At 33.7% G+C, this 23,846-nt stretch overlaps 1 protein-coding gene across 12 annotated transcripts in view; it reads right to left on the bottom strand.

Moving 5' to 3' along the window:
- LOC143250516 (uncharacterized) overlaps positions 1-17,486 on the bottom strand; it is a 71,164-nt gene extending 53,678 nt beyond the window's left edge. For 2 of the 12 annotated variants that reach the window (XM_076501166.1, XM_076501174.1), the window contains exon 1: positions 17,100-17,486. The gene's annotated coding sequence lies outside the window, so the exon portion shown is untranslated. Of the gene's footprint in view, positions 1-9,558; positions 12,708-14,303; positions 14,326-16,325; positions 16,435-16,471; positions 16,613-17,099 lie in introns of those variants that run through there. The other 10 variants (XM_076501167.1, XM_076501168.1, XM_076501169.1 and 7 more) reach the window with 9 other exon arrangements.
- Between the last annotated feature and the right edge of the window lie 6,360 nt (positions 17,487-23,846).

The following is a 23,846-nucleotide window of genomic DNA, read 5'->3' as shown; positions in this document are numbered from 1 at the left end:
CACAACAAAGGGAATCCCTAGTAACAGAAATAGGGTGAGGACAGGAGAGTACAAGATGTGAAACAATTACAGGGAATTGCAATGACTCAGAATAAGAGAAGCAAGCAACCAAAGTTGAAGAGTCAAATGTTCTTTCACAGAATCCACAGGATTCCAAATTCTCAAAAATATCCCCCATAACAGACCAATAAAGAAAGAAAAAAACCCATCTAGCCAAGGTGGAAATTATAAGAGAAAATGAAAAACCCCCCTTCAAATCCCTGAGGATATCAGAAAATTGTCTCAGAGAAGATGTGTATGGTAGACAAGTTCTGTAAAAGAGTTGTAAAAGTAAATGTTGGTCAGTTGGTTGATTTAGTGTTATATGGCACAAAGCAGCTAGGCTATCTGCACCAAATATCTGTTAAAAAGTTAAAAGTTAGTAAAATTCATAAAAGAAAATTAAGGTCAAACAAAACAGAAAAGAAAACAACAATAACAACACATAAATAGCATAAAAAATGTTTACATCTAGTCTAAAACATTAAGAGAAAAACTACAATAATTCAAGTTGTAAAGGACTTTCTGTAACGTAATTGTAATTATCATAATTTACCAGGAAGACTAACAGGTAAGTACAAAAACCGTCAGTCACCTGAAGTTGGCCTTTCCAGTCCTGGTTCTGAGTTATTTGACATTACAGCCATTTTCAAAAAGGAAAGTAATAAAAAGGTTTTAAAAGACATGTAGCAAAATTATAATAATAACTCACCAGGATGACTAATGGGTAGTTCAAATGGATAGTTCAAAACAACAGCATTAGTCACCTGAAGTTGGCCTTTCCAGTCCTGGTTTTGAGTTATTTAATGTTACAGCCACTTTCTAATTTCACATCGAACTAGATGAACTGTGATTTTTAAAAAGGAGCCACATTAAATGTATAAATTAAAAACTTAAATGGCATTAAAAAGATTGATGGCCTTTAAAAAACTAAAAATATTTTAGAAAGTAAAGAAAGTAAAATGTGGCTTGTAGTGATCCGAGTGTTACACAAACTACACACTGGTGCATTAGTTCCAGATAAAAGAAAATGATGAGTTAAACTGTGATCAATGCACAGTCTTGTTAGAACAACTTCCTCTTTCCAATCCTTATGGAACCAAGATGACCAAAGTCCAATTTAGAGTTTTATTTGGAAAAGCTTGTTTTAACGTTGCTTACTCCAAGTTGACTGCCAGCTGGCACGGAGCTGAGCTTTGAATGCAGGACCATAGTCCATGTATGGGACAGGCACAATGATGATAGTGCCAGAGCAGATAGACTTAGCTGCTGTGTCGGTGAGCTCGTTCCCGTGAATACCAACGTGGCCCGGTATCCGAAAAACTGGATAGAAGTAGATGTTAAAGAGAAATAGGCCAGTCGGTCACCTGATTTTCAACCATCTGTATAAAAAGGAATAGAAGGATGGTTCGAACAATCTTCAGCAAATAGCAGACAGTATTTGCAATCAGGAGTGTCTACTTTTCTCAGATAACTTAAAGATAGGTCACAATTGAGAACTGTAAGAAGCCATGGTGGAATGGGATGACCAGTGGATACAGCAATGTTATCCAAGGGCAGACCCAATTCATCCAACTGTGCCTGGATACGACAGCCAAAAGGAGCAATGGCAGAGTATCTGTTCTGAAAAATTATGGCCCACCAAGGAAGGAAAACACAACCCCAGGTTGGATGCTTTGGTAAAGAACGATGTTTCAAAGCAAATAGTAAAGACGGTTGCAAATGCCAGAGGTATAAAGAATGTTCATGAGACTATGTATAAGCTCTAAACTGGAAAAGTGCAGAAAGCCCCAGTGTGGAGCCAAAGTCCTTGATGATGAATGGAGTCCAGCATCTTTAAGGCCAAGGTTCTGGCAAAGCCACAGACCAGTGGTCCATATTTGAGTTTCAATCGAATAAGAGCATGATATATCTTTAGCATAGAATGTTGATCCACTCACCAAGTGGTGGAAGAGAGGACACAGAGAATGTTCAGCACTCTTGTACAATTGACCCGTAGCTGCTTTAAGTGTGGTATAAAGGTCAGCTTACGGTCAAAGATAAGCCCCAAGAACTTGGTCTCAGGGACCACTGGCAGCGAAACTTCACCGATACAGAGTTCAGAATCAGGGTGAATACCCCATTGGTGGCAAAAGTGCATGCAAATGGTTTTAGAGAGAGAGAAATTAAAGCCATTCGCCGTGGTCCACTTCAGTACACAATTGAGGGCAGTTTGTAGTTGCTGCTCAATATACCTCATGTTCGACAACTGACATGAAATGTGAAAGTCATCAACATAGAACCTGTTCGCAACAGTGTGAGGAAATTGTTCAGTGATGGCCTTAATCTTTATACTGAAAAGTGTGACACAGAGAACACAGCCCTGAGAGACTCCAAGTTCCTGTAGAAAAAGTGTCAAACCCACATGAACTTGGAATCTCCTGTCCATTAAAATATTTTTAATAAAAATGGGCAAATGGCCACATAACCCATATACATGGAGGTCTCACAAAATGCCATACCTCTATGAGGTATCATAAGCCTTCTCAATGTCAAAGAATATTGATACAAGATGTTGTCGTTTCAGAAAGACTTTTCCGATTAACATTTCAAGTCAAATCAGGTGGTCCATGGTGGAATGCTTTCATCATAACTCACACTGAATGGGCGAGAGGAAGTTGTTTCATTCGAGGAACCAAACAAGACGAGCATTAACCATCCTCTCTAATGTCTTACAGAGACAGCTCGTCAAAGCAAATGGATGGTAGTTTAAAGGAATCTTGGAATCCTTCCCAGGCTTAGAGAAAGGTAGAACAATTGCCTGGCATCAGGCATTAGGAAAAACATTCTCCTGCCAGATCCAGTTAAAAACAATCAAAAGAATAGCAAGAGAAGCAGGAGATAGATAGCACAGCATGTCACAGTGTATATCGTCAGACCCAATCGATGTACTGCCAGACCAATGAAGGGCCAGTTTGAGTTCCACCAGTATAAAGGGATGATTATAGTCATAGAGACAATTAGCTCGAAAAAAAAAAAGAGGTGATTGCTCTGCCTGAGTCTTGATGGCTAAGAAGGTGGAAGAAAAGCAGAAATGCTAGACACCCAACAAAAGCTTTCACTTAGAGTATCAGCAATGCTCCAAGTATCAGCTACTTCCTGAACATCACAGAGCAAGATCGCGAGGGGGACAGAATTATTTTGCCCACTGACCTTTCAAATCTCGTCCCATATGACTTAGGAACTCGTAGTAGAAGATATGCCAGTTGTGAACTTAATCCAAGATTCCTTCTGGCTTTGACATCTTATCCAACAAGCAATAAGTTTCGAGAGTGTAGAATATCTACAGAAAGTATCCCAAACCCGTTTTTGAGCCTTCTGTGCCATGTGGCAGGCAGGATTCCACCACGGATGAGGATATAGTGGAAAATGTGTTGAAGTTTATGAAAACATTGAGCAGCTTCTTGTATAATACAGTCAGTTACTACTGTCACATAGTCATCTATTGATGGCTTTCAGACAATGGCAGAATCAAGTTTAGTGAGAGAAGTGAAAAAGGGTCAGTTTGCCTGATCCAGCTTCCACCGGGACACGTGAGTCAGGTGGCATCAACCAGTCTCTCTCAAGATATAATACAGGAAAATGATCACTGCCTCATGGATTATTGTCAACCCTCTATGAAAAATGGGAGAATAATGAAGGGAAAAAAATTGAGATATCAATAACAGTAAAGGACTGACTAGGCACATGAAAATAAGTAGAAGAACCAGTATTGAAAAAAGAAAGTTTGTGGTCAGAGAGCATATGTTCTACAAAGCGATTCCTCCTTTCAATATCAGCAATTCCCCAAAGGGAATGATGTCCATTAAAGTCCCCCAGGATGAAAAAGGGAGATGGCAACTGTTCAATGAGAGCATCAAGGTCTGATTGATCATATGTCTCTCCATGTGACAGGTAAAGAACAAACAGTGATGGTATGACCCAAGGATACACGACTGACTACGGCCTCCAGGGGTGTGTTGAGTGAAAAAGACAGGGCAGGCACATGCTAATCAACCAACAGTGCCACCCCTCCATGCACTCATCCATCACACAGCCTGTTATTTCTGTACAAAGAAAACCACCAAAAGGTGACCGTATCGGCAAGTTTCAGAAATGTTTCTTGTAAGGAATGACATACAGGATGGTAGGAAGCAATCAGTGTTTTGATATTATCCAGATTAAAAAGTAAACCTCAAAAATTGCATTGTATCAGGGTGGCCATTTTTGTTTATGTGTAGGAGAATTGGGTGGAGAACCCTTCTGTTTACAACCACATCTTTCTTTCCTTACTGTCCTTATTTGAGAAAGTCTATCGACCTCCATAGATCCTGACCTGGGTCGATTGGGCAGGTCTTTGCTGTTGGAGAGGGATTCCAGTGACTGAGGACACAAATGAATGATTTTTTTACATCTTGGGGTGGGAGAATAAGATGTATCCAAGGAAATGTCTGTACCTGTAATCAAAGGATGTGAATCTTGTTGGTTTGTTGGAATGTGTGTAAGGGACAGAGATAGGTGTTGAAGTTGATTCATTAACTTTTTTAACCACGTAGGCCAAAAGACTTTTCATTTGTTTGGAAAATGATTCTTTTGGAGGCACAGAGAGATCTCTCTGCACTCCCACTGTAGTTATGGAATGACGTGCAGCAGCATACGTCCAAGATGAGGTGGTGGACAGCAAGTTTTGAGCCTCAGGATAATTAATATTATGAATCCTTTTTAAATGTTGCACCTCTTTTTCATCCAACCATTTAGGGCAAGAACGAAAGTAGGATGGGGGAGAGCCATTGCAATTGATGGAACGAGGGTAAGTTTCACACTCATAGGTATTGTGGTCATTGCCACTGCAAAGAGCAGATGTCAAGGAACCAGGACATGACGTCTTCGAATGACTGAACCACTGACACTGGAAATATCGGTGAGGGTTTGGAATGTATGGCCATATTCTGCAATTAAGATAGCCTACCTTGATGATGGCAGGCAGACATGGTGAAGTAAATGGGAAAATGAGGATATTGGTCAGCATCATAATTCCATCTTTGCGAGTAGATGTACGCCTCACTGCAGAAACTCCTTGGGTGGAGAAACCAGCAACAATCTCTGACCCTGGGATATTCTTCAAATCCCTCTCAACATTAACTCCTCCTGATGAATTCAAAGTAGCATGAGGTGTAACCTCTATTGGTATATCTCCAATTGCCTTTGAATGCAAGAGGAGTTCACTGTGTTGAAATGTGGATGCTTCCACCAATATGTCACCAGATCAAAGCTTCTTTATTGACTTTGGAGAGCCAGCAAGTCCCTCTAGTCCCTTCTGAATGAAAAAGGGAGACATTTGCCCTAAAGATTTGTCTGAAAGTGAATGCAATATAAGAAAATGAGGTACAACAGGTGGTACAGGTGGTGAGAATCTTCAAGACGTGATCGTTTACCTATAGACTGTTTTTTTCACTATTTTATTAAAATTTTTAATTGGAGTATCCGTAATAAAGAAAAGGAAATTTGGTGCCCACTGAACCCACCCACCATGGAGGGGACACACTACAATATCAAACAAGGACACTGCAGCAATGCCAGGGTTTCATGAGCACAATACTCAAACACCAGCATCAGACACAATGTGCACAACACCTGTTGAGAACATCTATCACTGATACTTGGTTGACCCTAGCCTGAGTGAACCAGCTGATTGATCCAAGAGGACCCACCCCAAGGCCGCCTGTCCATAGGAATTCAAGGCTAAAGTGGTGTGATAGGTTTGAACCCCTCAACCACCAGGATCCTCTCCTCTCCTTCATGAGTTGCCACGCACAGCAAACACATGGGTGGATGTTTAGATCCCAGAGGTTGTAAACTGAAAGAACAGAACCTTCCCTGGCAGATCCCCTCACCACATACAGGAATCCACACCAAGAGAGTAAGAGTAAAATGAAAGCTGAAAAACTGGACATGGAATAAATGGATAGAATTGTCAGGGTCAGCACCCAATACAGGCAAAAGTGATTAAAACTGCTGAGAATCAAGAAAAGAGTAATCTGCCTGATGGTAAGCTAAAATAAAACAATCTGAGGACAGTTCAGGGTGAGCCATGTTAATAAACACTTGTAACTGAAAAACAAAATGTTCAGTGTGAACTCTGATATCAGGAGCAGGAGGAAAAATAATATACCATGAGGAAGGCATGCTGTGTAATAAAGTAGGAACAGAAATAAAAAGTTGGGGAAATGGATAAGATTGGAACACACCTGAAAATTCATATATAAAAATAGCTGGTTAAACCTTACAAATTCTGCAGAAAAGACTTTGGAAGGCACAGCAATGTAAGATGGAGGGAAAGGATGTCAACAAAAGATGTGAACAGTTTCAGTAGATTCATGAGGAAGTCTAGTAATATTGGAAGAAGAAGGTCAACTGTTATAATAATCAATCTCCTCGTGAAAGAAAGCCAAATATTCAACAGTCAAGTCTCCCAAACTGAACCCTGAGTAAATTTCCTGGAAGTAGGTAGTAGAACTTTTGAAATGGTAGCAGAAACATCAAAATTCATGAAGTTATGGTAAAGAATTGGAGAGACAAAAAAGAACAGTAAAGTTAGGTTGTCATGTAAAAAGTACAGAAATAAACTGTAGTAAAAAATACTTGCACTTCATATGAAAAAAAACATACACGAAAGGAGCACAATCAAAAAATGACTGCATTAGAGCACTACCTCATGAGAAATGATAATTTGGTAGAACTGAACAGAGGAAGATGTGTATAGCACTCCTATTGGTGGAGGGTTATCACATGATGATTTAAGTCCAAGATGCAATTAAACCACAATTATCATAAGACATACGGGAGTACTAGGTTTCTGGCATAAGAAAAACAAATTTTGCATATAGAGTACAGCACTGAACAAAAATAGCTATATACATAGATATATATACATATGTAAGAAGAGGTAATGCACTGTATTGCAAAACCCTTGTAATTCCTATGCAAAAATATTTTGCTTTACAAATAGCAGTATTTATATTTATTCAAGTGCTTATAATTTAACTCTTTTGCAATGAGCTCAATATAATATACACATTTACACATTAAGTTTTTACCCTATATTTTTTGATACAGTATGTGTTCCTTCACAAAATTTGGCAGACTTTTAGTAAGGATTATAAGTTTTTTGTGCACAAAACATCAGATTTTTTAATGAAATACTTTTACTAAAGATTTGTTTATGAAAATACTGAGTCTTTTTGGTTACTAGTCCAAGTGTAAACTGATTTTGTGTTATGATTAAAAACTATTCTTTCATAAAACTTTATATTTTAATTTATATACCTTATGTGGGGTCAGTCAATTAACTGACCCCCATCATAAAAATATCAGGAAATAAATATTAATTATGTTATTTATTTTTCTGGAAGAATGACTAGATATTACAATACAAAAATACAAATGTTTAGTCCAAGTAGCTTAAGCCTCATAATGTTATATATTTATACACATTTATTATTTTTCATTATATTGACCTAACATATAAAACTGACCCAGTATTGGCTGTGTTTTAGTGGACTAGTATTATATGGTAACATTTAAATTATTATACATTATATATGTATACAGATTTTTACTATTTAAAAATAAGTTATGCAACTTATTTTTTTTAATATAGAACAATAAATAAAGAAATAATGCAAACAATTATCTCTTTTAGTAATGACCTTTGAGCTCGATTATTACTGGGCATAAGTTGCTAAGCCTTTTAAATTTTTGCATGTGAAAGGTATCAAACAAATTATTTTTAGGTTTTATATATTCAGCTGAATAACCAAAAACTATAAATAACTATACTTGTATAATATATTTCCACTATAATTTTTTAAGCTCAGTAACTAAGTTATATTTAGGTCTTAAAAACCATCAAACTTTGAGTAGATTAAAGACAGTACCTATGTTCTTGAAATTCTGAATCAAAGAAATGTGGCGGCCTTTTCACAAGTTAAAATGGCTGAGAAAACCACTAGGGCAAAATTCTAAGCTGTCAAATGATTATTCACATGTCATATCTTGTAGTAAGAGTTTAAAATAAACCATTTCTAAAAATGGTTTGGTTTGTTTTGCATTTTCGGTAAAGCTACACGTGGGCTGTCTGAGCTAGCCATCCCTAATTTAGAGTGTAAGACTAGAGGGAAGGCAGCTAGTTATCACCACCCACTTCCAACTCTTGGGCTACTCTTTAACCAATGAATAGTGGGATTGACCATCACTTTATAATGTCTCCAGAGCTGAAAGGGAGAGCATATTTGGTGTTATGGGGATTCAAACCCATAACCCTCATATGAAATCTTGAGTGCCTTAACCACCTGGCCATGCTGGGCCTCTAAGAATGAAAGAGATGAACATGGCTACTGTGTCTGATTCAGTATATAAACCATATCTCAGCAAGACAAAAAGATATGAAGTTCTTGTTTCATATTATTGTTTCTCAGTGTTGAAAACTTGAGTTCTTAATTTGTACAAAACTGTACATTTAATCTAATTTTATCCAATGCTGCATTTAACACACCAAATGACTCACTAAAATCTATATTTAGGTGAGTTCTTTTAATATTTACTTTTAAATTAAAAAATTAACTCATATATAATATTAAAGTTTGAATTACAATCTACAATTTGATTCCAAAGTTTGTGACCAAATTTATAAAATAGCAGTTCAATAAAATTTTGAATCCAAGTCAACAAACACAATGGTATGGCCTTTAACCTATGACCCATCACAAAAGGGTTAAAGAAAAATTTAGTAACTGTTCCCAATTAAATCAAAAGCACTTACTCTTCATTCTGCTTCTGGAATACATGTAATTAAATTGAAGAAACTGTACTGCAACAGTAGATCCAATTAAATTGCAAAGCAAATCAAACAAGAATGAATGAAGTTCTACAAGCATACACTTGAACAATGGCATGTCTTCTAACTAGACTAAGTATAGTAGCAAGTGTTGAGTATGCAACGGTTGTGCAAAAGCATCTGTAATGTGATAAAGTGCAATGGTAGACTAGTCCACCTGGCAATTATGAAAATGTAGGCACTACCCCCCATTTGGATGTGTAAGTGTAGTTCTAAGGTATTCCTGCAATTCCAAGATTGTGCTTTAGTGAAACTATACATTTATTAAGCCCTAACTCCTTTCCTTACACATTATCATATGTGTACTGAATTTAATAAAAGAAAGGAAAACTTATTAGTAACCTTAATACTTCAGCCATTCAAATAAGTTGCAAAAACAGAATAAGGACTTTGCAGCAACAATTTTGGAATCCTATTATAAAATTTGGAACTCTCAGTGCACTGTACCACATGCTAAGCATCATTGTAGCCATGACACTTTCTCACACTGCAACAAATAAACAAAGATTCAATGCCTCACTAAATCAACTGTAGAACTTGATTAAAAACACAAAAAAACATGATTTCCAAGTGACAAGAACAACATAAATTCAAAGGTAAATTACATTGCATGCTCCAAATCATGTCATCTTGACTCGACATCTTTGTAGTCTCCATCTTGTTTATCTTCAAGTATACAAAGTTGCTCAGGGCACATGTACAAAGCATTAAGAATGATGTTGAAATTTCCTAATTATTCCATGAAGTTAGATCAACAGCTGAATGAATGCACAATGTCTCAGTATGTCAGTAGTAAAAACTAAGTAACAATAGTCATGATTTACTTTTGGGATCATTACAAATTAACTAAGAGGACTCAGAGTTTCAAACAACTCAGTGTTACACTTGGAGAACAAAAGTCACTATCCTAGTGCAGTCTTCTTGTAGGAGAGACTTCAGCTAGATGAATAAGTTGATAATTTGGTGAGACTATGTTGAAAGTATTCAATATTTTCTAATATAGGCATTCTGCATCATTTTTTTACTACATTTGAATGGTAAATATACAGGGTGTTCAGAAAGTCACTGTGCAGTTTTGTAATCATATTTTATTCAGTCTATTTCAATCCAGCAGCTGATAGTGGTGTTTGGAAACAAAATAAGAAGGATCCAGGGCTGTATTGATGCCAACAAAGGTCACTTTCAACATTGTTTATAATTGTCAGTCATATTTACCTCCTGTATTCTATATTGAAACATGTCTGTTAATAAATATATAAGTGCACAGTGACTTTCCGAACACCCTGTATAACCAATAATGTTTTGGTTGAAAAAGGGATACATAATATCAACACAGTTGTCATATCTGCTAAAAAAATATTTTCACAGGCCATTAGAAACTAAGGGGCATGGTATAAGTAATTCTGAACTAAATAAGAAAACTTCTGAAAAAGTGTACATACAAAGTAAAGAGTGAGAGTGATACAGCAACAACGAATTATACAATCACTCAAGCTGGATACTTACACAATGTTGGTACTAATTAGTCTCTACTGCTGCTAAAAGTATTTTTCTATGTAAAACCGAAATTCTACAAACATTAGTCTGAAGTTAACATCTAATGTTTCTTTAAATTAGTATGCCCTAAACTATATGCAAATTTTTTTATGTCAGTATGTCTCACCTCAGCAACAATGATTAAATTAACCCTGTACATATCTATTGCAGGTGCATTCAGTGGTATAAAAAGTGATTCACTGCTAACAGTTATAGTAACTGATGATCAAGAGATATTTCAAATGCAAAATGAATCCTAATTGGGATTACTCTGAAGAAACAGGTTATTTTAAAGTGAAATATAAGCTGTGTGGCATATTAACTCTGTATGAACAAGAGGGAGTTAAAGTGTAGATACCACAACTTTTACAAAGTCCATTCAACAATTATGTAATTTATATCAAAGTTATCAACTACTCATTTTATCCTACAATATTAATTTGGCAACAATTGATGGTAGAGGAAAGTAAATACCAAATAAAATATACAGGAATACTGAAAACACTGTAGATACACATTTTAAAGGTTCCAGAGGTTATGCATATACACTATGAAAATTTATGAATGACAAAAAAAAAATATTTTTTAAATCTTCTCAAGGATATCACCTTGCACTCTAACTTGTCAGATTCAGATTGATGTCATTTAATAGACATATCTCAAATACAAATACTCTGCAATATACATGATATATTTTGTGTACAACACTTGTACATTTTACTAAATATTTGCCACATTTTGCAGGTACACCTAAATATTCATAATAACAAACAACATTCTTTCTCTAATATTGGGTTGGTCCAACAAACTAGCAGTGTATGTATACATGTGGCTAGTAAAACAAGAAATTAGCTTCTTCTACCACATTATACAATCACCTGAAACAATGTACACCAAAAACTACAAGAATTTGCAGTAAACTTAAAAGTCCACTGCACCCAAGATTCAAGATAAGAGTTTTCTCAAGTCTGAAGGTGATCACAAAAATGCTACCAAGCAAAATTAATATAAATTATGGGGCATTAACGATGACAGTAATTATTAAACATTGCATAATTCAATCACTGAAATTATTGTACTGGACAACCATCAATGTTAATGATGAAACAATAAAATGAATCAGTCTAGTCCTTTCAGTTTAATGCATGGGTCACACATACACATAAGGAAATGTGTATATCTAATTACATACACACACTATTTTTCGTGTCCAAAGGAAAATTCTCAGTATATAGTAGGTCAGGATGTAAATTAATCAAAACATTGATCAGCATATATTTAGTATCATATTAGTCCAATTACAAGGTGATGTTTTCAAATCAATAATTAGGATGTAAAATTCATAGTCTCCTGATAATCGCATTTATTTTACTTATGAAAAGTCATATTTGATAATATATCACAGATCACTTTTACATACACTTGAAGAAAGCAAACATATCCAAGAAAATGAACTGGCAGAATAGTAACAGATCAGTAGTTTGTTATGATCATTCATAAAGCAAACAGAAAAGACAGAAACCAATGGCAATAAAGTTGAGTGGAAAATGTTTCAAAGTTATGAGAAATCAAAGATTAATGTATATAAAGCCATAGAATATAAACACAGGTGAATAGGAAACAGGATAGCACCTATAGTTAAGAGTATTTTATTTTTTAGCTTAACTTTTATTTCATTCTGTAATTTAGATAGAACTTTTGTTTATTACATATAGCAGTTTATTTCAACTATACAGTTCTTCCAAACAATAAGATTTAATAGTTAATATTAAAATGGAGACTACAAATCCAAATAGAATTTAATAATTAAACTAACTGAAACTTTATACAGTCAGTTACAGTTTGTGTTTCAGCAGAAAGCTCCTGAGGAAGCTGTAAAGGAAAATGTTTAAAGACAAATAGCAAATTTTTTGTTATAAGCTTGTTTGTTATTCGCATTTTAGAAGATAATGTAGTTGCCAGTAGAAACCTAGAACAATACTGAATTTGATTGTAAGGAAAAAAATAACTAATAATCATTTTCTAATGCTTTCAAATATTAATGTAAAGGCCTGCACTTTATTTAAAAAATGCAATTTTCAAAGAATTTTCTAACTCTACACTCAAAATGCACTACACACAATTTTAAAATTCTGTACATATGCTTTTCTTCTAAGCTTTGTGATGTAGTGAAGAGTGCTAGCTCAAAAATCATCCTTTAGAAATAAATGTATAAAAGTATTAGATTTATTATAATCTTTTAATTTATTTCTACAGTTTTGGCATCCTTACATAAGAAAGAATAATGAACTTTTTAGATAGATTCTTCAGACTGCAAAGAATATTTTGGAAAATGTTATAAGGATAGGTTTAAATATTTTAAATCATTTTTTCTTAAGAAGGGTAAGAAGTGAACTTCTTAAAGTTTACACAAGCATCAAGGAAACAACAGTTGAGTTGGACCATTAACTTAATTATGAATAAGCATCAGTTACATTAATTAATGTCAAGTAAAATATTCAATTAATCTCAATTACAATTAAATCAACAGTCATGGAAATAATAATTAATTAAAATTAGTGCTTATATTATTATTAGTTTTCGATCATTACAACTATCAAAATTTGTAGTGCCAACTGGAGGGATTTACACATTTTGATAAAAGTTAAAAAAACTGGCCTTTACACGCCAGATAAATATAAAATAATGCATTTTTATGTATACCAGTGTATTGCCTTAGCAACTTTTTCAGGGTTAATATATTATTTTATATTTATCTGAAATGTAAAGTTCATTTTTTTAACATTACAACTATCCAAGAAATCCAATACTGCTATTATGAATTATAATTATTATTATTGATTAATCAAGGATATTTTGCTTAGTTAGTTGGAGTCTTCACTCATAAAAATTACCTACTAATCAAAATAAATGTTTTGTAATATTCCATAACATATTGGAACAACATGGAACCTATTGGCCCATCTCTGCTGTTCCACACTTTAAACTAAATTAACAAAAGAAAAAGTCGGTCCTTATCATTTATGTACTTATCAAACTTTTTCTTAAACTCACTTAAATTTAATATCTCTAACACATTTGAAGGCAACTCATTCCAAAGGCCAAATATTGTTAGAAAAATAAAACTGTCCTAGCTGGAGATGACTTCTACCCTGCCAAAATTTATACTTGTGACCCCCAGTCCTACTATTCTTACCATTAAATGTGAAAAAAATGATGCATCAACACTATCAATTCCCTTTACAATCTAAAACATCTCAATCATATTTCCCCTAACTCTTCTTTTTTCAAGAGAAAACAATTTAAGAAATTTAAGCCTCTTCTCACTTATCCAAGTCTCACTGATAATAATCAATTAGTAAATTCTATTAATCATCCAGCTTCACATGGTTTGAAATGTAACATAAAATCTCATAGAAAATGTAAAAAATTGTTCTAAAATAATGTTTATACAGGATAAATTGGGTCATGAGATAGTAAAGTTTCAAATAATAAGGTATAATGGTTTAATTCTTAGATCAGTAGGTCAAAATGACATTACACAGGGAAACCAAATGATTCCTAAAACTTTTATCATCTAATAATGCATTTTTAAAGTACAACTAATTCCAAACCCATAACCAGTACAAATTAAGCCACCTGTAACTTTCAGAATCTTGTGAAATTTTTATTTTTCACTCCTCCAGGTCTCTGCTCTGCCCTGCCCTCTCAATGCACATGACATTTTCTACGTTATGCTGAAAAACTGCAATAAAACTGAATTATTAAGTATGTTTGATACTTTTCACTGTGATATAGGTTCAGTTTATCTCACCCTGGTGAACATGCATCCAGGATTACTTTTGAGGAGTAGAATTCTCAGAAGCTAGTACAACCCAGTAACAACAGTTGATCAAAGTGCAGGTTAAGATGGACCTCTCTTGGACTTGTGTATTTTTGATAGCTTCCCTGTAACAAATAAACTGTGTATTCCTAAAACTGTTTAATCTCTAAGTTCAAGGGAGGTCCATGTACCTTATTATACTGATTTCAAGGAACCCAACCCATTATTGGTAGCTCATGACAAATAAGAAAAACCAAGCCTATGTTTCTTATCATAATAATCTGTGATGTCTTTACTTTTCTTTTACTTACTACAACAAATGCACATCTATACAGTTTTAAAATAATGTACAGCATTACCAAGAAATTGAGCTGACCATACCTTGAATATGCAACTTGTATAATGTTAAACATGTTATATTTACGTTATATTTACAGAAATATGGAATTTAAATCTATAAAGATTACAATTTCATTAAATAAGTCATTGATTATGCCTAATATTGAATGCTATATTAATTCTTGGGTTTCTTCCTTTAAGAAGAGTATTGAACTGTTAGAAAGGGTTCTGAGGTTAGCTACTACAATGATACTCAAGATGGAAAAGTTGTTATATGAAGAGAGGTTAAGTTTGTTTGATTTTGAATTTTAAGCAAAGATACCTGAATGTCATATGCACTAGATGTCTCTAATTTTGAAGTAATAAACTAGACAGTTGATAACTAGTCAAAACCATTCAACACCAACTCTTGGGCTACTCTTTACTAATGAATAGTGAGATTGATCTTCACCTTAGAATGCCCCTATGGTTGAAAAGGCAAACATGTTCAGGGTCAGGACTTGAACACAACCCTCAGACTGTGAATCAAGTGCCCTAACCACCAGGCCATGCCTGGCCTAACAGGTTAAGATATCTGAAATTGTTTTCTCTTGAAAAAAAATGAATTGAAGAGAATTAAACTGCAGCATTTAACAGTGTTAAAGAAATTCTTATAGTTGATTGATTATTTTCTCTGAAGGGAGCCAAAGGCCACCTGAAGCAATCACCTCTTTTAAACTCTAACACCACTATAAAGTTGTGTGTTGTCAATCTGTATGTCAGTAGAAACTAAAATGACACCATGTAAGGGATACTTAACATTGCAGTTTGCACTGTAGTGACATCAGTAAAATGTGTACTTGCCATGAATAATGAGAGGAAAAATTCACCCTGTAGGCTACAACACAGCATAACATATAAACTTGAAAACTAATAGATATTTGTTACTCTTAATTTTGTTTTTATTTACTCATAAAACAGAATAGTTTCAAGAGCTCCGTGAAAGTGCATTTATTCTCATACTTAATGGCCATAATGTAAAAACAAAGGAACACATGTATATTTTGCAGGATAAGAGTTATCTGCAGCTAAGTCAGTTTTATTTTTCTAACAAAGTGGTTGACCTTTGGAATAAATGCCTTCTTATAAAGTGGGTATAGTAAACCTAAGGATGTTTATGGGAAAGCTTAATAAATATTTAAATGATAGACTGGCTTTGAAGATGTCTTTATTAGTATTTTTAAAATCTTAGTGGATGGTACAGTCTTGATAGACCAATAAGCCCCTTGTCCTTAAATTTTATCAAAATGTAATATTTAAATTATTTCAAATGTTTATAATTTTAAGATTCCAACATCCTATACTTAACATAAATAATATATTAGTACCACTAGTTCATAACTACAGATCAGAAACTACACCTCATTATTTTAAGTGCACTTAAAACAACTGTTACCTACATTGTATAAATTAAGTATAAAAATAAAATACACAGTGGAAAATAACGTACCTTAGGCCTAAATAAGTAAATTCTATAATAAGTCGTTTTTGGTTTCTTATAAATGTAATAATAATTACATTACATCTTACAAAGATTATTCTCTTATATATTACTAGTACAGGCAATACACATTTAAAATGTAATATAATACCTCTGAATGTAAGCAACGTTAAAAATTACGGTCCTAATTTTACCTTGTATGTAATATTTCAGTTTCATATTTGCAACTCATACGTCAGTGACAACCATTTATATAAGGTCAAGTGAGTAGAAGTCGTTAATATTAAACTAATTTTGTCTCGCATGTCATAAAATCAAAACACTAAAATAATATTTACACCTTTAAAACTTCAAAACAGAATTATTGGCTCCTGATGGAAAACCTCTAATATACGAACAGCGATAGCCTTAAAAACATCAGTGGATTAATTGATATTGCTTATTAGTAATCACGTTCCAAGCCTACAGCTACTAGTTTCCGGTCGAGATTTTTTTAAATGTTATGTGAATAAACATCCTTATAATCAATTCTGAAGACGCTACGGTGTTTTACTACTAGTGAAATCCGTTTGATTAAATTTCATAATTAAAATATGAATTAGAAAGTGATAAAATAACAAAGCAGTAATGCCACTAGCAGTACTAGCACACAACCTACTAGTACTCTCCAAGTATTTTTCGCTTTAGTTTCAAGATTGAACATGTATGTAGCAAACACACTTTTACTGGCAATAAAATAAAGCTTTTAAATAAAAGTATGTTGATTCATTACGAAGAACAATTTATTCTCGTAGTATAAAAATGTAGCACAATAAGTATTTACTACATTTGTGATTACATAATTACATGCACAAAACCCCAAGTTCTACTTTGCATTGACACAAAGTTTCAATTAAAAATAACTATTAGTAAAAAAAAATAACACCACATGTATTCACGGAATTACAAATTAATAAATAAAAATATACCAAAATTATTTTATTTAGGCTCCGAAAACATGGTGATGTTGGTCACTCAAAGGTGGTGGTGGTACTCACATAAACGCATTTGTTCCTTTTCTTCATCTCACCGAAGGGTATGTATTACTTACTACTAGTATTTTTATCGTTTTTATCCATAATGAGATTGAGAGGTTGCTTTTAATTTTGAAGCTGCTAACCTATTTTTACTTCTTTCATTATGTAACTACAGAGTCAGAAAACAAAAATTTATTACCTTCACTGGGGAAGGGAAATTGCAAAACCACAATACGAAAACATATAAAAAGGATATATTATTAGTAGTATAAGTAATCAAAAAAAGTAACAATGACGGCGTTTACGTTGCAAACAAGTATCATTGTGCCACTAAACTTTCAGCTTTCCAACAGGGGTTTTCCTAATTTGAGTTGATCAAAAATTGTGCTCGAGTAAAAATATTTGTACAGTTGAAAATTTACCTATATAAGTACGTTAATGTGGGTAAATATTAAAATAAAAAAACATATTTACGATTATAAAATTCCGTTCCAGATTTGGTAAGTAAATGTATTTAATTAAATAGCTTTATATTTGTGAATCATTTGTTACTGTGCCTGTATACATGTAGTGCAATAAGTATAATTGTACAGTTGCTAAAAAATACCCGTAGGAAAAGCTCTGATCTTCAATCTTTGTCAGTTCACTAGTTTGAAAAAAAAAAAACTTATTCAAAAATTCTTTAAGTTTCTTTGCTCTAAATGTTGAGTGTCAACGGAGTATATCAATCCGAAATGCTGTTTTATTTCCCACATATGCCTTCTATGCACATTTCTCCAGCTGATGAGTACATATTTGCGATTTCTTCGCGGTTCATATTTGAATAATTTGTTTTAAGATTTGATTGTTACATATTATACTTTACTCCGGACTAGCCTCCGATTTATTATGTTAGGTACGTTACGGATTACTATTTCAGATACCCCGATAATTTAATAATTTAGAAATTGATTAAATGTTGATATTAAATTTATGACATTTGCCAACAAGAGTGATATAATTTTCTTTTATATTTGTATAAAAGACCATTAATAAAATATTAAGTTCTAGGTCTACGAGTCTACGACGAGCAAATTAATTCTGAGCTGATATTATTACGCCTCGCCTAAGTTAACACTGTCTTTTCTTGGCTGGCCCCAAGCCGGTTAAACTTTTCCCAGTGAAGATGTTTAATGCCTTCCTGGAAATAATAACGTCCGAAGTAATTCACTGAAGTTGAACGGTTTGTAATGTTCGAAATTCATCAACGTTCCTGGTCAAATTATGTAGTTTTTCGATTAGTAAGTATTAATAACAATTATAGCTTCCGAAACAAATAGTATACTAACTATAGCTGACCAAGAAGTTAATAAATAAGCAAGCAAACTTGCCGAGTGAGACTGAGAATACGTTTACATATTTGGATCTACGTTAAGTATCATACATATCAACTTACTATGCCCAATTTTATTGATTTGTTTTACGTTACTAACATAGTTCTAAAACAATTTACAACAATATATAGTGTTCAAACTTGCAGAAACGTAAAAAGATGAAAAAACTAATTCATTGATGATTATGTTACCTGAAACTTGATTTAATTTTATTGGAAAATTTTAAACAATCTACCAATAAAACAACAGTGTTACAGCAGTAAGTTTATATATATCACATGAACGCTAATAAGGTATCTCGATTTTTTTTCAGAAGCAATTACACACTTTCCTTGCTTTCATCAATATTCATATTCTCATTAACTGTTTTAATATACCTCTCATTTATAGAATATAAATATATTTGGTAATGAATGTTTTGATTAATCTACGTCTATAAACGTAATCATTGAAATAATTGAGCATCACCTTCAGAGAGAAAATAGTAAACACAAATGCAAATTTTCAAAATAAACATATCAATTCGAGAAAAACTTTCATGTGCAGATTTTGGAACTGGAAAACAACAATGAAATCAATTGGTATAGGCAAAACCTTTAGCAACAAACAACCTGAAACAGCCATTGTAAAGTAATCTGAATAGATTACTTCACTGACAACCATATACACTGACAAGGATTCCAGAATGTTATGAATTTTTAGTCTGAAAATGGCTGACATTTCTTTAAATGCCTCTGTCAGTTAGCATTAAAATATATATGGTTACACATATCTCTCATATTAATATTTTTAATAGCACTATTAAACTCAAACCAGGTTCTCATTACTAATTAAATAAAGATATTGTATATCTACTTGGATAGCCAATAAGTTCTACAACATCTGAATAAATTTCAAAGTCATCATTGAAGTAATATTACACACTGTCAATTATTTAGTTTGTGACTCTAGAAGTAGGCTCATCTATTAAATAAGTTCAGCTTTTAAGGTTTCAGCAACATTTCATTCAAGTATATGGTACTAGACAAGTTTCTAGCAATATTCGTTAAGTTTTGTTTAATAAACTTCAAGGTACCCGTTAATGGCTTGAAACATAGCTTTGATGTAAGACTTTTCAATTAATTTTTAACAGACATTGAAAGATGATTTCCTACTATAAACACTAAGATATTTGCTTTAAAGTTCCCTATCTATATAACTTTCTAATCCATTTTCTTAAACTTTGTGGTTATTGTTGAAAGTATTATACCAGCAGGTGGATTCTTTAGATTATATAATAGAAATAATGTCATGTCCCGTCTATATAATGATTATGATTAATTTATTTTTCAGTAAATGTTTGCTACCATATGTAGACTTGATTTCAAAATAACACTCACACTTAAATGTAGACCTAACTGCACACATAAGATTTTAATATAACCTGTGGTACACATGCTTAACTTACAAATTTATTCATCAAGCAAATTGATTAATAAAAATAATAATAAACCGAGAAACTAACTTGAATAACATACGTCACAACTCTCCCTGAATAATACCTAAAAACTTCACTGATGCTGAACTGATTCATTCATTAAATACTTCAATAAATTTTCAATAACTTCGCTAACTTGTTGAATATAAATAATATATACTTGTCTTGAGATATTTCTTAATAATTTAATCATCAAGGTTAGTAGTCCCCTGTAGTAAACAACTAGGTTATAACATCGGAAATACAGCCTATCACACTGTTCCTTCACCGGTTTGTGAAGTCACTTAAACAATCATGCTACAAAAAAAATAAATGGTCTATTCTCTAAGTATTTTGATGCTTTTCTTCTCTGACAATTGCAGTACGCAAATGGAACTATCTCTTGTACTTGACTGTCACATGTTGTCCTGTCACTTAGGGTGGGTGGAACTCCCTCAACATAGGTGGTTGAGAAAATCCAGCTTTGATCCATCCTTGATTATCCTTTGAAAATTATCTCAATTGAACCCTGCTCCTATGAAATTATTCAGTTGGCCATTTTCTCACTGACGTGCTTCTAAAGATTATCATGGTGGATGATCTGTGGCTCTAACTAACTGTCCTTTGGCATTGTCTTAACAAAATCACTTATTCCTTCAAACTATATCTCTTTCCAACACCAGCTTAACTTTGAAGTTTGTCCTTCTTGTGGTGGGAATTCTACAATAATATAATACCACTTCTATGAAGTCCAGTCTTATAACATGAACATCATACCAACTTTTCATTTTACTACCAGGTTTCTTTCCCAGGTAGTAATGTATACTATCAGTAGTGTTTCTTAGTCTTTCTGCATATTCTATGTACGACTCTGTTGAGTGACTATCTTTTGGGTGTGAGTATAAGAGGTACAATAATAATTTAAATTTTCTCCTTAATAACAATGAGAATTTGATATCAGACTTCCTAGATCTTACTTCAAAGGTGACATCATATGATGTTCTCTGATGCAGAAGTACGATCTGTACAGCTTGATATCTTGAATGCTCCATCCTCACTTTACAAAAATTTTGCATATTTTATTTTCCTGGCTCTAATGACGACACTTTTATTTTTCTCATCCAAGAAAATTCTCCTCAGAACCTGCTTGAATGTTTGCTTCTACTATGCCCCAGTTACTGGATGTAAATTTATTCCTAATAAGAATTGGTATAAGTATATCAGTTCTTGGTGATACAGAGAGTTCCGTCTTTGTTATCACTGGACGTTAAAGCGCTGGTATAGTAATTATTATGTAGAGTAAAATTGTGAAGCTATTTAGAGCTTAGCTTAATTTTGTATCTATGTTTCCAAATGAAGCTAGTTCCTAATGTAATTCTTCGTGGATATTAGTTACTCCGCATCAATAGCTGCCTACGGTAAATATAACTTACAGTTTTTCTTCTTGCTAGAACTTCATGTCCACTTGTTATTTGCATCAATCTATTTCTTTTCATCATTGTTAGAGTCAATTTTCCACCTTCCATTACTAGATCGGGTTAAACGATACTGGTTGTAAAACCAGCATCAATCAACATAATGCAAAACTTTTCATCAATAAAAATGTGGACTGGATTTTTTACATAAATGGTTTATTATTGTATTTGGGACAAGTGGAGTATTTGTACTCCATTTTACTTCTAATATGAAGTAATTCGTGTTTTTATAATGTGTAATTGTCTCTTCATTGTTCCTTTGATGTTGTTGGACTTAAAGACTCTCTGTACCCTGTTTCAAAACTTTGCACTGAATCCTTCTTTTTGGTGTGTCAGTTCAAACCTGCCGAATAGTTGTTACAGCTCTTAGCTTGGTAATACATTGTTGATATATTGATCTTTTAAACGGGCAACAAGCTGAATATACTTTTTCACAACGTTTATATTAATATAATAAATAACAGGTTTATCAACAGATTTATTGAAAAAAATAGTCTACATCGCTGTTAATTGTAAAAAAAAAAGAAAACAGAAAAGAATGATGAACATTTTATGTGGTAAAAACAAAAATCGATTTTATGTCACCACTTAGATTAATAGAAAATATAATAATCCAAATAAACCCTATTTAAAAGTATATTCCAAAATATTTGACCAAACGTAATTTGGAATTCCTTTTAACACATTTAAATTCTTTTTAACTGTGGCAGTCACGACACATGTATTTTCTGACATAGATATGTTTCATAAAATGAAGCATGATATCATATGAAATCAGAGCAAGAGCGATAATAATTTAAATGATTCCACTACCTTTTGGCCTTACACCATTTCCAATAAATCTAGTACAGTGGCATATGAACTTCACACTTAGGATGTTGCACATTGCACTGTTTAGCTTGCTTTTTCTTTGTGGGTATTTGGGTATGTTGAATTTTTAAATATCCAGGAGGGTCAGGTGCACAAGACCTCTTCCTCCATCCCTAGCTTTCATGTCGACTATTATTATGTTGTTGTTGTAGTGCTTTTGGGCCAGAGTATCCCACACATGGGCGTAGATCCTGAGGGGGGGATGAGAGTATACACCCCCTTCATTTTAGGTGGGGGGCATGGTGCATACAATTATCCCCCCCTATAGTTTGGTCTGTTGAATTGTTTTATTGCATCACAGGCCTACAAATTGTGTGTTTGTTCTTTGATTCTCGTGTTCTTACCAATCGAATTACATAATTAGGACTAAATGTAGGCTTTTTCAGTAGCCGAAATGTACATCTTTAATATAGTCGTGCTTCTAAGCTTTTCGATCTAAGCGATAGTTCGTAAGTATCAGTCAGTAGTCCTAAGTATACATGCAAGTATCATGGCAACAAGATTACTCTGTGACTGCATGTTTACAGCTTTTAAGGTTCACGTAATCAGAGATAACCAATTTGCAAATTGAACAGTCCACATAAGTGATTGAAAAAAATCATCCCTCCCATCGGGTGTAAAAAATCTACGCCCCTGATCCCACAGTACTCCGGCCCTTTTCAGGGCAATGTCCATGTATTGTCTTGATTTGCCCCTTTTTCTTTCCTATTTTTTCTATTTATTATTTCTTTCCTCCTTTATTCCATTTTTATTTATTTTTTCACCTTTATTGTTTTTTATTTTTCCATATATATTTATCGGAAAAATAAAATAATAATAATAATAAATGAAATAAAAAATAAACATAAAAAATAATACTAGTTTTAAGCGTCTAGTGCATAGTGGCCAGCTTGATTTATATTTCTTAAATGTATACTCTTCAAAAAAAGAAACGCAAAAGGCAAAATATGAGACAAATTGTTAACAAGTTTATTCCGGGTAGTGGGCTGGCATGGCCAAGCGCGTTAAGGCGTGCGACTCTTAATCCGAGGGTCGCGGGTTCGCATCCCCGTCGCGCCAAACATGCTCGCCCTTTCAGCCGTGGGAGCGTTATAATGTGACGGTCAATCCCACTATTCGTTGGTAAAAGAGTAGCCCAAGAGTTGGCGGTGGGTGGTGATGACTAGCTGCCTTCCCTCTAGTCTCACACTGCAACATTAGGGACAACTAGCACAGATAGCCCTCGAGTAGCTTTGTGCGAAATTCAAGAACAAACAAACAAACAAACAATATTCCGGGTAGTTCTGTATGACATGTGTGAAACTTTGCACATTCACTGCTGAACATCTAAAGTCTATAAAGGCGAAGTCCACGCTCACTAGATGAAGTTTAACGTCACTCAACGTCAATAACGAGTATGCCCTCCGTGAGCATCAATAACTGCTTGGCATCTCCTGCCCATGGAAGCGATGAGATGACGAATCACATCCTGTGGAATGGCTGTCCACTCAGCCCGCAAAGTTGCTGCAAGTTGAGGTAGAGTCTG

Source organism: Tachypleus tridentatus, chromosome 5 (genome assembly GCF_004210375.1).
Source record: "Tachypleus tridentatus isolate NWPU-2018 chromosome 5, ASM421037v1, whole genome shotgun sequence".
Taxonomy (NCBI): Eukaryota; Metazoa; Arthropoda; class Merostomata; order Xiphosura; family Limulidae; genus Tachypleus; species Tachypleus tridentatus.
This window is presented reverse-complemented; position numbering and strand designations above follow the sequence as displayed.